This window comes from Gymnogyps californianus, unplaced genomic scaffold, assembly GCF_018139145.2.
Source record: "Gymnogyps californianus isolate 813 unplaced genomic scaffold, ASM1813914v2 HiC_scaffold_63, whole genome shotgun sequence".
NCBI classification, from domain to species: Eukaryota; Metazoa; Chordata; class Aves; order Accipitriformes; family Cathartidae; genus Gymnogyps; species Gymnogyps californianus.
In genome coordinates, this window is record NW_026114456.1 from 262,257 (window position 1) to 274,430 (window position 12,174).

The 12,174-nt window shown below is 40.2% G+C and overlaps 1 pseudogene; it reads left to right on the top strand.

Moving 5' to 3' along the window:
• LOC127029039 (ankyrin repeat domain-containing protein 31-like) overlaps positions 1-12,174 on the top strand; it is an 80,893-nt pseudogene that overhangs the window by 25,962 nt on the left and 42,757 nt on the right.

A 12,174-nucleotide genomic window follows, 5' to 3' on the forward strand; every position in this document is an offset into this window, starting at 1 on the left:
GATCACTCACCAATTACCGTCACAGGCAAAATAGAATTGACTTGGGGAAATTAATTTAATTTATTACTAGTCAAATCAGAGTAGGGTAATGAGAAATAAAACCAAATCTTAAAAACTCCTTCCCCCCACCCATCCCTTCTTCCTGGGCTTAACTTTACTCCCGATTTTCTCTACCTCCTCCCCCCGAGCAGCGCAGGGGGATGGGGAAGGGGGGTTTGGGTCAGTTCATCACACGTTGTTTCTGCCGCTCCTTCCTCCTCAGGGGGAGGACTCCTCACACTCTTCCCCTGCTCCAGAGTGGGGTCCCTCCCACAGGAGACAGTCCTCCATGAACTTCTCCAACGTGAGTCCTTCCCACGGGCTGCAGTTCTTCACAAACTGCTCCAGCATGGGTCCCATCCACAGGGTGCAGTCCTTCAGGAACAGACTGCTCCAGCGTGGGTCCCCTGCGGTGTCACAAGTCCTGCCAGCAAACCTGCTCCAGCGTGGGCTCCTCTCTCCATGGGTCCACAGGTCCTGCCAGGAGCCTGCTCCAGCGCGGGCTTCCCACAGGGTCACAGCCTCTTTTGGGCGCATCCACCTGCTCTGGTGTGGGGTCCTCCACAGGCTGCAGGTGGATATCTGCTCCACCGTGGACCTCCATGGGCTGCAGGGGGACAGCCTGCCTCACCATGGTCTTCACCAGGGGCTGCAGGGGAATCTCTGCTCTGGCGCCTGGAGCACCTCCTCCCCCTCCTTCTTCCCTGACCTTGGTGTCTGCAGAGTTGTTTCTCTCACATCTTCTCACTCCTCTCTCCAGCTGCAATTGCTGCTGCACAGTAACTTCTTCCCCTTCTTAAATATGTTATCCCAGAGGCGCTACCACTGTTGCTGATTGGCTCGGCCTTGGCCAGCGGCAGGTCTGTCTTGGAGCCGGCTGGCATTGTCTCTATCGGACATAGGGGAAGCTTCTAGCAGCTTCTCACAGAAGCCACCCCTGAAGCCCCCCTGCTACCAAAACCTTGCCACACAAACCCAATACAGGTGTATTCTGAAAAGCAGAAGAAAAATGTTTTCATGGAGAGTGAAAATGTAGATCCTGATTCTATAATTTAGTATTCTGTGTGCAACATCGTTCTGAAGGCAATGCCATCCCCAAGAATTGACCTATACAAAGCAGTTTATTTTAAATGCCTGCTGTTGTTATCCTGTCTGTTTTAAATATAGGATTATAGGGCCTTCACTACCACAGTTACAGAGCACTCTTTGAAGTATTTTTCCTTGCAACATGCTTTGTCAGAGAGAAAGATTGCTATTTTTCATCCTTTGAAGATGCATGCAGAGAAATTCTTTGGCTCGCAGAGAAAGTGTGTAGGAGAATACAGAACTTTCTCACTTATGTGCTCACTCCAGCACCTTTAAGATTGGGGTCTTAAAAGGGCTGTTGTTTTTTTTTTTTGTTTAAGCCCACTCAGTCTGGATTTATCTGTGCACCTACAATCATTTAAACAGCTTACAAAGTTTGGAAGTATTTCAATTGTAACAGCTACATTATAGATCTTATAAAATATGAATAATTCCACCACCAATCAACAACCCTTCTCTCTTGCAGGGTTTTCATTATTCCCAGTGGAATCACCATTTTTATGAGATTTAAAGTTGTATGACTAACTGCTCAGCTATTTCAAATTGACTTACTAGTTTCCACTCAAAAAACAAGCCGTTGTTTTTTTAGCATGATTTTTGCAGAAAGAGTTGCACTGCCTATAGAGGTAGCTTCATGTTAATCCAATCTAGCAAGTTTACCTCCTTTTTGCATCAGACCTAGCAGTTGAGTCTGTGAGTCATCTTAGTTTGGCAATTCACTGAAAAACAGCCCCACAAAAAGTTTCATTTTGGATTAGCAAGCATCACTTGTTTTGTACAAGGTCAGACACGAGGAAGGTGGTAGGGAAGGCAAGGTAGAAGTGACGGTAAATAGGTCCTGTTGAAGTAACAAGTTAAATTGGTTTGTGTAACATAAAACTGCACCTTGTTCTGTGTATGTCTGTGTGGTTTAATCCCTCCTGAACTGCTTGGCTGATTTAAACCAGCTTTGACTAGGGACTGCAGTATCATAAATGATTAAGGTCTTGCAAGGCTGGACAGGTAGAGGAGAGGGACTCGCCATGTGCTCAGCTGAGGAAAGGTGCTGGGTAAATCCATATCTATTGGATTCTAAAAATCTACACAGAGTCAAGAACTTAAGGTTGGGAACAATTTAATCTGAATTCACAGTATATCACAATGCACAAAACAGCAGAGATATCAGGCTTTGTGAGTTACAGCTCTAGGAGAACTATATTTTTTAAAGTCGTATTTAAAATGTCTATTCCTGACACCCAGGTGGAGTTTTAGGGCCAGTGAGCCACATCTGCTACAGCTTGCGGAGAGGAGCAGTGGATATAGCCTACTGTCCCTGCAAACCCAAGGTTTTTCATTAGTAAATCAATTAATAGCCTGGGCCATGCATTGTGCTTTCCTGCAGGCCATCCTCCTGTCCTTTCCTTCCTCCCTTCTTTCTTTCCTCCCTGTTTTTCAGAAGAGTCTGTAGCCAGGATGCTCTTCTCCATAGTGTGAAGGAATTCTGGGATGGCACTGCTGATGAAGTACAGGACAGCTCATCTATATATTGGAAATCATTTCACCCAAGCTGAAAACTGTAATGGGTGCATAATGGGAGATAGCATTTTTTTTTGGTAAAATAATAAACTAAAATTTTAAAATAGTATATTTTATATTTTATTTTTTACATTTAGGCCTCAGACTCCCAAGCAGGGATAATTTTCAGTGGGATAGCTAATGAGGTTTTTGTCCTAACTGTTCATCTTTTCCTCATTGCACAAGTAGCTGAGCTGGTTGTGAAGTAATGGGGAAAAGTAATCTGAGGGAGCTCATCTCATTCACTATCCTAGTGTAAATACTCGCTCACGAACCAGAGGTTTTAAAACATAAATGAGTACAAAAGAACTGCTGATAAATTTGGCTTTTAAGAAAAGAGAAATTATTGAATAACTGACTAGCTAATGAAATGCTCATTTTGTAATAAATTGTAACCTAGAATAGTATTTTTATCATCCAGTGGGAAACAATGCACTTTGCAAAAATGTCATTAAAAGGCAAAAAGTCTAAACTTAACACACTTTTACAAAGTCATATTTCCGTGTGTTGAATTTCAGTTGGAGTTCTGTTATGGAATTCACTATGGCATCTTTTATTGAATTAGGTTATTATTTAATTGGTAATGTGTCTTTTGATATATTCATTTCGACTAGATTGAATGAGTATTTTTTCTCCAGAAAACTTATCCACTAACTGTCATGCAAAGTGAAGCCAAAGTAAGAGAGGAAAGATATTTTTCTGTTCAACAGATCTTTTACATTATTTTTCAGGACAAGAAGCCTTTGGTAGGAATTCTTTAAATCCTGTTTGCCCCATTTCACTTTCAAGAATCAATAGGAGGAATATTTTTGGTGAGACCTTACTGCATAGAGCAGTTGCTGATGAAGATGTGGACCTTGTATGTAACATAATAAAAGCTGGTGGAAATATAAATGTTCAGGATTATGCTGGTAAATTGCAGTTGTATTAAAATACTATTTTCAAAACAAGTATCTACCTATACCTAATAAAAGTACATATTATGAGTTTGTGCAGTGAAAGAGACTGTAGGTTTGTGACTAGTCAGTAGATTATTGAATTTTTATTGGTTTAACTTGGTAATTGTTCATGAGAAAATATATAGACCTACGTATAAAAGTATATTCAAAAAGAAAATTTTGCTGAAAAGTAAGCACTCAAAAACTTACAAAATTATGCAATTAAGTTTACTTAGCCTTAATTCAACAATCTGTGCAAGTTGTGAGTGCTTGTTATTTTGCATTTTTATTTCATCTCGGGCACACAAAAAAAAGAATGACAAATAGTGGCCAGCTGTGAATGTTTTGATTTAAGCAATTGACCTTATCCAACTTTATGTGTGATACTCTGTGTCAAAGGCATTGCCACACCCTAAAGTATCAATCAGGTGTTTCAAACATAAGACTGTCCTTCCTTATTTTGCAGTTCCCTGCCTCATTCATTAGGCTCTGATAAACTTCCATAACAAAGGAGAAAATGGTTTCATGGACAGCTGGCTCATTTGGTAGAAAACTTTGATTCATTCTTAGAGCGTTTCCATCCTGCGCAGTGGCTAGGATTTCACAACTGTTATGTGGGTTCAAAAAAAATGTGTTCTGCAGTTAAAGGCTATTGCATGATGCAGGCATATAACAGACCGATATTAAGGTAGAAATTCTGTCTTCTGGAATATACTGACCGATAGATTGGATCAGCAGCAGATTTTGGACTTTTACAGCATAGGACTGGCATTTGAGCTAACGGAGTGACTCGTAATGTGTGTTAACTTGTGCTAGATGTAGATGAGAAAATATTTTGTTGGTGGGTTTCAAAGCCACCTGCTGACAACAGAGAAACATTAATAGTGTGGGTTCAGCTACAGCCTCCGTGGGCAAGTGTACTAAAGTGCAGTGGTTCCAATTTTCAGCCTCACTGCTGCTTCCTTTTTCTGCCTTTGCACCTTTTTCCAGACCACTGTTTCTTCATGTCCCAGGCTCTGGCTGCTATTTTTTGGTGCAAAAGGAGCACACCTGCACAAAATGTGTTTTAGTTGAACTCCTTGAAGAGATGAGAGGCTGACCTGGCCCTAGGTTCATTCCTTTCTAGTGAGGGAGGTGTAATCAGAAAGAAGTAGAGTTGCCAGTCCTGTGCCATTTTGAAATGCACTTTCATCTCACTCTCTTTGGGAATCACTGTTCTGATGATTATATTCTGCCCCTGTGTCTTGTCTCTTCCTTTAAAGCCCTCCACCAGTAATTATCCATATCTTACTCTAGTCTTTTTCCTTCCTCCTGTGCTTCAGTACTCTGCTTCAGTACCTTACTGAGTTCTTGGTTTGTTTTTTTAAATTTTTTTATGTCCTGGACATCAGCATGAAGGATATGGAGAGCATGGGAGAGACACTGTCTGTGCTCTCAGTTTGAGTCTTGATTCACAGTGCCTTGGGGGAGCTGAAAAACAGTTGCAATGAAACTTGTGCTTCTCTTTGGTCTGGAGCATGCACAGGGTCCTTGGAGAATCATGTTGCTAAACTAATGATTATCAATTAAACATGTTCCAGGTGCAATTTTTCAGGGGCTTATTAGTATATCAGATAGAGGATACTTTTTACTGAGGGTGAAGTAGATACCTTTACCCAAGTGAACCTTTTTTCTCCTCCCCTTAACAGATTTCAAGCTTTTGCTCCAGAATATGGAGTTACTAGAATTTCTTAATGAAATAAGCTCTATAAAATGCAAGTAAAATGTACAGATGATACTGTTAAAAATAATTAATCTTGAAGCACTGTCGACATTATCATAGAATCATAGAATGGTTTGGGTTGGAAGGGACCTTTAAAGGTCATCTAGTCCATCCCCCCTGCCATGGGCAGGAACATCTTTCACTAGGTCAGGTTGCTCAAAGCCCCATCCAACCTGACTTTGAACACTTCCAATGATGGGGCATCCACAACCTCTCTGGGCAACCTGTTCCAGTGTCTCACCACCCTCATTATAAAGAATTTCTTCCTTAAGTCTTCCTTATGTCCTTATTAGGCAATGTAGTTAAAACTGTTGAGTTTCAAGCATTAGGGAACAAAGCCTAATATGACAAAGTTTTTGGGCAACCTGATGCAACATCCTGTGCCCATAATAAATCCAATTCTGTACAAATATACAATATTCTGGGTTGGGTGGTGTATAAGAGAGCTTCAAGAGTTTCTCTTTCCAATGAAATTAAGAGAATTTTGCTTAATGAGAACAGAACAGTCTTAATAAACAATTTATATTTAGTACGTGAATTAGGCCCAGACAACCTTCTGGTAATGGGAGATGGTTGAAGAGTAAGGCTATCCATCAAAATGGTCTTCTGGAGGGAATACTGGTTCGAGAGCTGGAAGATAGGAAGTGGAAGATCCTCTGTCTTTTTCCCTTACTTTTCTCACTCTACAAAAAACTGTCATGTAATGAATGTTTAAGGAGCTGATAAAAAGCTATGCTAAACCCAATTCAAAGAAGACTTACATTCCATCTTTTATTTTTCCTCAACACCTCCTTCATGGAGTAGAATTGTTGTGGGTCATGAAGCTCATATCTTGGTTTATTGCATATAGCTGGGAATGGATATGGAATTTCAGTAAGGATTTTTCATTGCTTGCTTTGGAAATTCAAACCATTCTTGGATAGTCTTAAAAACCATTTTTGTTTGGCAATAAAGACTCCAGGTCTTTATTTTGTCTCTTCTTTCTTACTTATCCTCTTCAGCATGGCCATATAAATAAAAGGCCATCATGAAAAATTATCTTGTTCTTAAAATAGCATATACATTTTATTCAGGGAGAAATTACTAAGGTGTGGGTGGAATAATTTTTCTTCTTTTCTTTCATAACAGAACTATCAAAACTAAAACTAATATTGTTACAGCAGCACCTGGTTCTTCAGTAAGTGCAAATTTTGACAAAAGAAAGATCTCCCAACCCTTGTGACTTTTTCATAAACATTTCTTCATACAACTTATTGTAAAATGCATCAGTTTTTACCTTTTCAGTATATCTCTCTGAAATATTTATCAAATAGACAACCTAAAACTGACATAAATTTTTATAAATTATTTTACCGAAATGTGAAATACGGGTTTCAGTTGCCAGGTTTTTTTCTTCATAGGCTGGACTGCACTACATGAAGCAAGTGTGGAAGACTTTTATAGGATAGCAAATGAGTTTTTGAAAGCAGGAGCTGATGTTAATGCTAGAGGAAGTGAACAAATAACACCATTGCAAGATGCAGTTAAAGAAGGCCATTATGAGGTATATTTCAAATTGAACACAAATTATGGTTTAGGAATAGAAATGATTGTTGTTGGGTCCAGAAAGTCACATAGTCTTATTACATGTAGTCTGGTCTTTTCAGATTATGAGTAAATTCAGGAGCTTGCAAGTCCTTTCTGCCCAATTTCTGTTCAAACCATTCCATGCTTTACAAGATTTGTCCAATAGCAGAAATTAATTGATTTTCTAACTTTTTGGGACAATGACCAAAGTACTGAGGAATAGATTACTACTGTTTAATACTACTTGTTTCACTTATTTTATAATCTCCTTGCAGAATAATTTATGACCTGAGCAGTCTTCTGGAGTTTTAATGATTTTTTTCATGATTTAGTAAACATGCATGTATGGTGTGCAGCCACAGCCATGCATGGAGATTTTATGTGTATTAACACATAGCATGGAGAGCTATGAAGACACGGCTTTATATTTTGTATGGTCTTAAACAGAAAGTCAACTGAATAGTCAATGTGAATTAATTATAACTTTTGTTGCCAATTGCTGTGGTTTCATAGCCTGTGTCTGAATTTTGGATCCTCTTTGTCTGGCAGTGGTTGCCTCCACCTGTTTGTGCATGTTCCTAGGGCGGCCCAGATTTATGTAGGAGTTCTGCATGTCCCTTTTACCTGCTTGCTGTTTCTTTCTCTAGAAGTACACATATGCTGCCTAATATTTATTCATTTCCAAAATTTTTAAAAAACTTTTGTGGGATGTAATAAGTTTTGTCCCTAAATATTTGCTCTCTTTCTGTTTCACAGCTGAGATTAGACTTAATCTGTTTCTCCCCAAGCCTCCCTGGAGCAAAGAAGAAGGGTGGACTTTTGGATAATAATTTTCTCTGAGACTTGAGAGCCCCAAGCTTGGTTTTCAGCTTGTGGATCGCAGACTCTTGGGGGTTCATGAAATATTTCTGAGTTCTGTGAAAGTACCTAAGGCAGAGGTACAAGTAAAACCACACTAGTGCTGGAATAGGATTGCAGGGTTAGCCACAGAAAGGAAATAATCAGATTGTAAATTTTCCATGTCTTAAAAAAGTATTCTGCAAAGGCAGATGGAACATTTTGCTGAAGCGATCGTTTCTTGAATAACAACAGAATCAGGCTTTACATTTGTACAGAAATCATAATGTTGGTAAGACCATCTGAGTGGGTTTCGTTTGACTATATGTACATTGTACATCTGAAATAGCTGTCAAAACTTCCCTTTGCAGTCACAGGAGTCACAATAGACACACCTAGAGCACAATTTATTTTCTCCTAAAGTAGATGTCTTAAATAGGTAAGCTGACTCATACCCTAAAATCGCCTGTTATTTTCCACCAGTTAAGAGCTTAGGGGGGATGAATCCTACCCTATATTTTGGGAGACCTTGGCTTAATGGCATCAGGTTAATCACTGGAACCAATTTATAAAATTGAAAATAATAAGACTATAGGATAATCATGCATCTCGGGGAATGCTTGGAGTATATTGACCAGTATAGAGAGGGAATATTTGGCAGAGACCTTAGATTTGTTTTCAGTTGTTCATGTTGTCGAGTACATCAGAGAGAAGCCTGTGTAAGGAAGGAGTATGAAAAATACTGTCAGAAGAGAAACAATCTGAAAAACTTGTTTTTCTAGATGGCAGAGTTATTACTTTGATATGGAGCTGATCCCTTATTAAAAAATAGATGGGAAGGTGTGCATTAGAAGAAGCTTCTGACCCATCTATGAGGAAACTGCTTAAAAGCTATGTAACAAAATCCAGAAGAGATTCAATATCAGGTAGGAGAGAATTCTTCTGACATATCATCACTATTAATTGGAGAAATTCAGAACATCTGTTGCACTATATTTCCTTAATTACTGCTAGTAATTCCATGGGCTTTGCTGAGTTCCAGTGAGCACTCCTTACCCAGCACAATTGCTGCACATTGGCAAAGTATAAAAGATAATGGTGTCCAGCTTTTTCTTGGGCTGGAGCTACCTTTGAATTTGAAATGAATATTTGAAGCACAACAGGTGTTGCCTATCTATCTAAATGTAAGATGGGGCATGGAAGGACTTGCTGAGATACGGCTGTGGTATGGCTTAGAGCTAGGGATAAGATTTGGTTCTAAACTGACCTGGAGGCTGAATTTAGAACAATCCATAAGATTAAAAATGGAGGATCTAGGGTTAGATCTAGATCTTAGGGGTTGCCAAGCCTTAATGGCTTATCCTTAACTGCTAGTGTTAGGGCCGGGACCAGGGTAATATTACTGTAGCTAAGCTAAGGTAAAGGCTGAGTTTGCGAGGGGTTGGTAGGTGAACATTTCAGCTAAGGCGAGAGTTGGATCTTGTACAGTCTTAGGAGCTAAGTTGAGAAGAAGGTTCAGAAGAGGCTGCTTGGTCAGGGGCAGGTACAAAGAAGTGCCACAAGGTAAGCCTTGATTAGAGTTAGAATTAGGATTATTGGACACTGATGAGCCAGTGTGGGCTGTGGCATGTTTAAGTCTGGAAGGAGTCCCCAGGATAGGTTTAGAATCAGGGCTGTAGGAGTGGGCAGGAGTTACTGGCTTCAAATGTGAGTGAAACCAAGGTTAATGCTACTGTAAGGGATTAGCCTGGCAGGGACTGCTGTATTTGAGAGGTCCCATGATTAGATGTTAGGGCTGCAGCCTCCAAAGGTCATGGAGATATTCTGAGCCTTACAAATATTGGTGGGCTAAAAGTATGTTCAAAATTATCGTTTGGATTAGGATTTGGCTTAATCAGTGCTCAATAGCTGGGCCATTGGGCTTGATTTAGGACTAAGACTGGCAGGATCCACTGGACTAACAGTGATCCTAGGGCTAGGATCTGGCGTGCCAGATTCCCCAAAGTGGTGGAGAAAGAGTTGCCATGTTGTGAAATGCCTGTTAAATTTAAGGCTGGTTCCAGCGTGGGTTGTTGGGTGAATCTTAGGGCTGGGGTTAGGGTTCATGTTGCAGTACAAAATAACAAAGGGCGATGAGCTAGATTTTTGTTCAATATGGTGTGGCTAGTCTAGGTTTAAGAACATATTGGCCAGAAGTAAATGCATAGACTTGCATGGGTTAAGTAAGTATATTAATATCTAGGGTCAGATCTTGGTAGCTGCTATCTTTTTATGCCATTTTGTCAGCACAGAGGGTAGCTGGAAAGCTAAAGCAAACTACCAGCAAGGCACTGAATTGGTGCTGGGGAATATCCCTGCCTATTTTTATACCAATGACTTGGCTTTAGCTACTCCATCCCTTTCCCTGCCCAAGTATGCTGAACAGGGAAAGACATAAGCTAGGCTATCATCCCACTGTCACTGGCTTCAGAAAAGTCTCTTGGAGATCAGGGAAGCCTATTATAAGTTAGGTAAATGTAGTAGCTCCTCTAAGTTTCAGAAAGAATCACTTAGGTCACTAATCTTCAGAAAAATTTGGAAGCATAATGTCATACTTTACTCTCACCTGTCCTGGTTTGTGCAAGATCCCGTCTGCAACAAAGATCAAGCTCCAAGATTTTAATATTTTATATATTGATATGTTTTAGATTCTAATAAAACCTTTACGGCTTGATAATTTTTCTGGATAGCTAAATGTGGTAAGTATTGTTACACACAAGATTCTGGACACAAGATGTTATATATGCAAAGCAAAGAATTATGGTGTTTTTTCAATTCTGATTTCTTTCTGCCTTTCATTTTCATTTCAGGTGGAGACGATTCAGATAATATGTTAAATACTCAAAGTGTAGAGGATACAAACCTGCACCAGGTACATCTTTACAAAGAATCCTGATGTTAATTTGATGCTGAACTGTTAAGGGCTTGCTAGCAGTCTTCAGTAAACTGAAGCAAACAACTATTTCTGTAATGTGTTTCAAAACCAGCACATAATGTACTAGATGCTTCATATCTAGCAGGGACTGAAACAGAGTGATATTCAACGTTATGCTAATTCTTTGGCAAACAGTTGCTGATTCCTACTGGTACTTGGGACAAACTGCAGCCTCATGAAGATGCAAGGCAGAGGCAATCAGCTGCCTCTCATGGACAGTGGTTCTTGCTGAGTTTTTGTAAGTGTTACAGAGGTGATTTACAACAAGCATGGTACGTCGGTGCCTCTTTGTACTTGCAGAACCTGACTGAAACTGCGAGATGTTGCCTGGCTTGTAGTAGTAGGATAGCTGCTTCTTGCCTCTGTGCAGTAAGTTGTTTGTGTTGGGTTTCGATAGGAAAGGGCCAGGGAGCCATTGTCTTGCACAGGGGTTGCACAGTTATGCTGTGAGACTTCAGTAAGATGTGGAAGCTGGTGCCTCACATGAAGACAAGACACCATGATCAGTCACTTGGGTCATAGTTTGTTTGCATATAGCTGTCCTGGTTTCGGCTAGGACAGATTTAATTTTCTTCCTAGTAGCTGGTATAGTGCAGTGTTTTGGATTTAGTAGGAAAATAATGTTGATAACACATTGATGTTTTTAGTTGTTGCTAAGTAGTGTTTATACTAAAAGTCAAGGATTTTTCAGCTTCTCATGGCCAGCCAGCAAGAAGGCTGGAGGGGCACAAGAAGTTGGGAGGGGACACAGCCAGGACAGCTGACCCAAACTGGCCAAAGGGATATTCCATAACCATATGACATCATGCCCAGTATATAAACTGGGGGGAGTTGGCTGGGAGGGGCGGATCACTGCTCGGGCATCGGTCAACGAGTGGTGAGCAATTGCATTGTGCACCACTTGCTTTGTATAGTCTAATTCTTTTAGTATTACTATTGTCATATTATTATTATCATTATCATTATTTTTCCTTCCTTTCTGTCCTATTAAACTGTCTTTATCTCAACCCACGAGGTGGGGTTTTTTTTTTCGATTCTCTGCCCCATCCCACTGGATGGGGGGAGTGAGCGAGCGGCTGCGTGGTCCTTAGTTGCCGACTGGGGTTAAACCACGACAGTCCTTTTTGGTGCCCAACGTGGGGCACGACAGGTTGAGATAACAACAAATCTGACTGGAATGTGTTAGAACAAATTTGTTATAAACATTCATTATATTAGTTCAATAGTCACTGGTCACAATGTTGATGTATTTGCTCTCAAAGTTGGTGCGCTTCTTCTTAAAGGTGCATTATGTAATACCTTACTTGCAGTATATGCTCCCTGTTGTGCTGTTTATCACCCATGGGAACTGGACTAGAGTCATCATGTTGTTGTACTTTGTAACACTGGCTTATGATACGATAGAATTGCTGGTCATG